Below are 6,405 nucleotides of genomic sequence, written 5' to 3'. Positions count from 1 at the left end.
AAAAGTATTAGAATGATCTTTGCTAAGAGCCAGGGGTTCACAAGTTGCCAGTGTGGGTCATATCGATTTGGTGCATCCATCTATAGACAACATTAAGATCAGAATGCTGGCCCAACTGGGGAAGAAATCCCAAGGTAAGGACCAAAGGTACATCCAGCAACCTTGCTGAAGGTAAGGTATGAGTATAGAAACACTTCTAGGAACTATCTTGAGCTTCATAGCAGAAGAACATCCTGTAGGCCTAGCCTATTTGAGGCCTAAATTGGCCCTCTGTGAAGCATGGGAGCAGTCCCGGGGTGGTGCAATGATGTCATTGCATTGATCCCCGGAAGAGTGCCTGGGAGGCCTGTTCCCTGCCTTTCCCTGTGCTGATGGCAGGGGACGTGAGGCGGGAGAGGGGGATCCCCTGTCTCCACCAAGAGAATGGGATCCATATTGTCACTCTAGGAATCATTGGAAATTGTATGGTAAAATGACAGAGTTTCCAGAGATCAATGTGACATCACTTCCGGGCTTTCTCTGGAAGGGACATCACACTGTGTGATATGCTGGCAAAGTTTCCCTCCCCGCTGCCACTCCAAGTGGTGGTGGGAAGGCAGAGTTGCCAGGGACTGATCTTTTTCCATAATGGGAGACATGACACCCCTAGTGTTGGTGTGTAGAAAAGAAGTGTGTGAAGTCATTCACAAAAAGCATCCAGTATTTACTACTTCACAATAGTTCATCGTGAGTTCTGCTGCAGTGCCCACGTTCGCTGGAACAGGCACCTTCATCTTCTCCATAGAACCTGAAATTGATGGAGGGGGCACAAGATCCATGACTTTTTGCTAAAGAGAACACCTGGGTGCCCACTTCTGTTCCTCGGCCTTGTTGAGCTATAACTGAGTGGCTGCCACCACTTCCCCAGATTCTTGACAGCGACGCCCCCTTTCTGCCCCAGTGAGATCTCCTCCAGAGAGCCCCACAAAATTAAACAGTGGCTTGTTCAGACTTACTTTTCCATTGGTGTCTCTTTGTAACCAAGCCTCACATCCAAGGGAGGAATAATGGGTTGTTGTGGCATTGCCCTTGGGTAGAGAAGATCCAGATTAAAACACACATGAAGCTGCCTTATACTGAATCAGACCACTGGTCACTCTTGTCTACTCAGACAGGCAGTAGCTCTCCGGGGTCACAGGTTGAGGTTTTTCACATCACCGAATGCCTGGTCCTTTTAACTGGATAAGCTGGGGATTGCACCTGGGACCTTCTGTGTTCTACCGCTGAGCTAAGGCCTCTCCCCAAACTATGGCCCAGACTAATAACCTTTTAATTCAGATTTGTCTTGAGAATTTATTTTCTTTATACATTTTAATATTTTTTCTCAACAACAACAACATTTGAATTATATATCGCCCTTCAGGACAACTTAACATTCACTAAGAGCAGTTTACAAAGTGTGTTCTTATTATCTCCACAACAATCACTCTGTGAGGTGGGTGGGGCTGAGAGAGCTCTGAAAGAGCTGTGCCTGGCCCAAGGTCACCTAGCTGGCTTCAAGTGGAGGACCAGGGAATCAAACCTGGTTCTCCAGATTAGAGCCCTGTGCTCTTAACCACTACATCAAACTGACTCATCAAATATGTGGATGATAGGCTGCCAGGTTGCCAACCTCCTGCCCTGGACTCTGTGTGAGCAGAGGGAGCAAAATAAAGGGGAAAGTGGGCATCAAGCAATGCCGCAATGGCACTTCCAAGCACAAAACCAGAAGTTACACTGCGGTCTTGCATCACGTCGATTCCTGTAGCCCCCCCCCCTCACAGCCCTTCCTGGGTTGCCGGCAGAGTCTGTCGACCTTTTACTCAGCAGGGTACGCCAAAGGGGGGCGTCATGGAAGAAGTGCAAGGCAGGGGCAGCAAGCCGCGAAGACCAGGACATCAGTCAAATTATCCACATGAAATACTTAGAAAATCAGAGGCAATAGTGTTTGAGAAATATATATATATAATTAACCTTCAAAGGAATGTTTATGGCTAACAAGATTCTATGATGCTGAAACACATTTTTTTCAATGGTATACCAAGGCTAGGTTGAGTTAACTTCAAAGAAACACAAAGTGCTACATAAGCCTCAATAAGTACTAGTAACTACATATCCAAAATTCCTCTGTCCAACAAGAGAATCTCAGACCAATGAAGTGCTAGTGCAGTTTGGCCATTCGCAGACAATACAATCAATGTCATATATCAATATACACAGGATCAGTTTGTGAATCATTACAAAATTCATACACTAGAAATACCCTTAGAAGGGCAGTACAATTTAAAGTGAGAGGTTGAGGATCTGATACCGCTGACAAGAGAATCCTAGTTATGAAGTGACTACTCTGAGAAAGCATTTGGGAAAGGGGGGAAATGCACCAGATTATCCATTGTGGTCACATTTGGAAATCTGGACTCTTGAATGCAGCATGCCAGTTCTTGAATGGTGCGCAAGATGCCTTATGACACTTCCATTCCTGTCCATCATGGGGCTGCAAGAAAGGGGGGGGGGAAATATCCATCAGCATTCCCAGATATAGATTGGTTTATCACTGAAAGCAACATGTATCCACCAGCAACACTATAAACTGCAGGGTTAAGTGACTGTTTTCAAACAAAGAAGATTCGAGGGCAGATTAAAATGTGAGATTGCTGAACTTGAGTTCATTCACAAGTTCAGAAAAATGGAACCTCCAGGGCTTAATAGAAATAAGAGATTTCTATCTCACTTCAAACGCTAAGCTGCATTGTGTCGGAATATCCCAATTCCCTTCTTTGCAACACCTCTCGCAGCTCCAGACTGGGATGGATATAAAGGCTCCATTCCCCCCTTTATCTGAAGAAGGGAGCTCTGACTCTCAAGAGCTCATACACTGAAAATCTTGCTCGCCTCTAAGGGCCTCTGGACTCAAATCCTGTGGCATGGTGAAGTGACAAGAAGGACTTTAACTTGTTGCTTTAAAATATTTATATGCAGCTTTATCCTGTGCTTAATGCAGCTGCTGTGCAGAGTGGAGTATCTCCGTCACATGCCCCCCCTCCCCTTAATCAACACGAGGCACAGTTTTTGGGGAAGTTCTCCTGCACAAGCCGTATTGGAATGTGCTCCCGCACGGACACCCAATTCAGCTTGACTAGGGTTGAGCAAGAGAACTCCCCTAGGAATTCCTGAGGGTTAGCTCTACCTGCCAGAGGGAAGTGGGTCGTAGAAAAGACTCCTCCCTTTCCCCCCCCGTCTCCCCCTCTTCTCAGAGCATGAACTTTCCCCCTCAAGCAAGGCCCCTGAGCTGACCGGGCACTTGCATTAGAGTTGGGCATGCCAACAGAGCATCCTCTCGTGTTGCTTCTGAGGTGTTCCGAGTAGCTTGAGAGTAAAAGTGTTCTTGAAGTTTTACTCTCATTGTTGACCTCGCTGCCCTCCAGAACCAGCCCTACATATGGGGATAGGCATCCCTGGAGACGGGGAAGAGGAGGTTTAAAAGGGGCTTTATTGTTTAAGATCAACCCTGAAGGTCACTGGCAAGCAGAGCAGCCAATCTAACTTGGCCAGTAGATCAGTTCTTCCCATCTGATCTAGCAGAAAAGCAGGTGACTGTGGTTCAATTTGGGCTTCCAAGCCAGCTTCAAGGGCCACCTCAAGCAGAAAGCTTGAGAGAAATCAAGCCATATCCCAGAACCGTGTGCAAAAAATAACTTAGACTGAGCAGGGAGGCTTGGACAAGAAATGCCTGGACTGCTTGGACAAACCAGGACCTCTCACCCCAGTTCTCTGCCTATGGCCAGGAAGCTTCCATGATCTTCCTGGGCCAGGCACGTATGAAGGAGAGGAGTGGAACAGAACATGGCAAGGCCTATATATGAATGATCTTTAAGAATATGTGGCAGGATCCAGGTCTTACTTTGGCAGAGTCCATATTCTCTTCACAGCTGCGAATGAAGAAATGCCTCGTTAAAGACTGTTAAGCATAGCATAGCATAGCATAGCGGTATATAAATCAAATGTTGTTGCTGTTATTATTATGGAGTATTTTTGCCACTGGTATTCTGATCGTACAAGCCACTTTTTGTTCTTGCATTCTACTGCTTCTTCCAGGAAGGGAAAAATAGTCTCATGTTTCTCCTTAATAAGTCCCTTCACTCAGTCCTCTTTCAGGAAGGAAAACTAAAAATGAAGAGCCACCTCTTGCCCCCAATTCCCCCATCCACACACAAACACACACACACACACCCATTTCTCACATTTCCAGATTACATGGAAGCGTGATTTTGAGCTCTCTGCTTAACTTTCCCTCACAGGATGGTTGTGAGGGTAAAGTGAAGGGAGAGAGATGTCAGAAGCTACTCTGGATTCCTATTAGGAAGACAAGCAAGAGTGTGTATATATATATATATATATATATATATATATATATATATATAAATAAATTAGTATAAATATCTGAATAAGGGAGCTAGACACATCCTCTGTGTACTGAAGTTTCCCAGATTCAGTCCCTAACATATCGAGTAAAATGGCAAGATGTTTCCTTGAGACCTTGGATTGGTGCTGCCAGTCAGAAGAGACAATACTAAGCGGGACTGACCAAAGGTCTGGCTACACAGAAGGCTTTATACACACATATGCAATTGGGAGAAACCCTTTTTGTGGATGAAGGCGTGCAACAATCCTCCATGACATGTGAGCGCACCGGAAAGCCATGACTAGCCATGGCTTCCCTGTACACATAGTGAAAATAAACACAAATGGGTAGGTTTATTTTATTGACATAAAACATTAGTAAGAACAAACCGCACAGTAAAATATCATACCATAAACAGCTTGGACTAGGATCGGGGAGGCCACTTTGTCATGGAAGCTCGCTGGGAGACTTCAGGCCAGTCACCTTCTCTCAGCCTAACCTACCTCACAACATTGTTGTCATAGTAAAATGGAGATGGGTAGACCAGCATATGCCACCCTACGCCCCTTGGAAAGAAGGGAGAATGAAAACATACTAAATAAATACATAAACAATGTGCCTTCCATGTAAGAATGTGATCCCATCTATGGTCATTTTCACTTTTTCTTGTTACCTCAAGTCACCAGTTTGAGCCCTTTTTTGTTACAGCCGTTTTGCCACTTGCATTATTATTCCGTTTGTTTTGTTGTTTTAACGGCATTTCAGTGCCACTTTGACACAACTGATATAAGGTTAAGAAGTAAAAACTGAAAATGTTTCATGGAGGAAACTCAGCATGGGAAACGGACATGATTTCAAAAATAAAGAATCACTGGTCCACAAAGCAGCAACCTTTGCTACCACTCCTGATCACCGGCCCAACAAATTCTGTTAAAATAAACAGCTGTGTTCCACGAGAGAGAGAGAGAGAGAATGGGTGAGAGGAATGTTGGTCCTGACTTCCCGATCGTAACATACACAGCTTTACCAAAGAACGGCCCTTGCAAATAATGGAACATAAATCCTTTCAGGGCTATTTTGAGATTTCCAAAGCGGCTAGGATTATTTCATGGCTACATTCTTTTCTGCTAGATGACTGTCCAGAGGTTCCCATGTTATTAAATCTGACAAACTACTCACAAGAATCAGTAATTATTTACTTTGGTGGGGGAAGTGTCGGGACACTGCTTGTCATCTCCAACTGCAATTCTCATTACCGCGAGCTGAAGTCTCTTCCTAAGATTTGGGGCCGCTTACCAAGTATCATGGTTCTTGGGAGGGAGGGAGGTCTCAAAAGTTGTGTACACAGAGCTTCCAAAGAACCCCCCACAGTCTCTTAGATCCCAACCCTACTGAGGAGAATAGATCCCAAAACAAAAAAGCATGGATATGGGACCAAAGTGGGATATCAGTCTTAAAATGGGGGATTCCAGTGTAAAGTAAGTAATGGTAGAGAGCCGAGGAGCCCAAAGGACTATCAACACCTATATGGACCTGTCCAGTATTGAAATCAGAAGCCAAGGCCTTGTTCTTCAGATCCCCCATCTTTGGTCCTTAGGTGGAGAACAACCAGGGACAGAGCCTTCTCTGTGGTGGCACTCTGATTACAGAATGCGGCCTTGCTGAAACCAAGCAGATCTGAGCCTAATCAGTGGTTGGAAAAGAGAGCTCCTGAGAAAAGTATGTATGTACACCACCTCAACATTCACAAGGACCATATACAAACATGGACTCCTTTGTACCTCTGTTATGGTATCCCGTTTCCTCTAGATCCTCTGGGGATGCACCTATGAGACTTTATACAGGTCCCCAGGGCTCTTGGATCCTAGGTACATGGATCCCAGGTGCCCCCATCTAGACATTTTAAGAATATTAACAAGGCTGCTGTAGGCCAGTCACTACAACTTTAGTCTGTGTGTGAAAGAAGGATTCGGCCTACCCCTTTT

At 45.1% G+C, this 6,405-nt stretch overlaps 1 long non-coding RNA gene across 1 annotated transcript; it reads right to left on the bottom strand.

Annotated features, from left to right (window-relative positions):
- Nucleotides 1-1,963: 1,963 nt before the first annotated feature.
- On the bottom strand, nt 1,964-4,285 carry LOC129336983 (uncharacterized). Its single transcript, XR_008597762.1, has 2 exons — nt 3,920-4,285; nt 1,964-2,512 (listed from the first exon to the last, which is right to left on the bottom strand). It is a non-coding gene; the product is annotated as an uncharacterized LOC129336983 (long non-coding RNA).
- Nucleotides 4,286-6,405: the final 2,120 nt, after the last annotated feature.

The sequence above is a fragment of the Eublepharis macularius genome, chromosome 10, assembly GCF_028583425.1.
Source record: "Eublepharis macularius isolate TG4126 chromosome 10, MPM_Emac_v1.0, whole genome shotgun sequence".
Classification (NCBI taxonomy): domain Eukaryota; kingdom Metazoa; phylum Chordata; class Lepidosauria; order Squamata; family Eublepharidae; genus Eublepharis; species Eublepharis macularius.
Note: the sequence above shows the minus strand (reverse complement) of the source record. Positions and strands in the feature narration are given on the sequence as shown.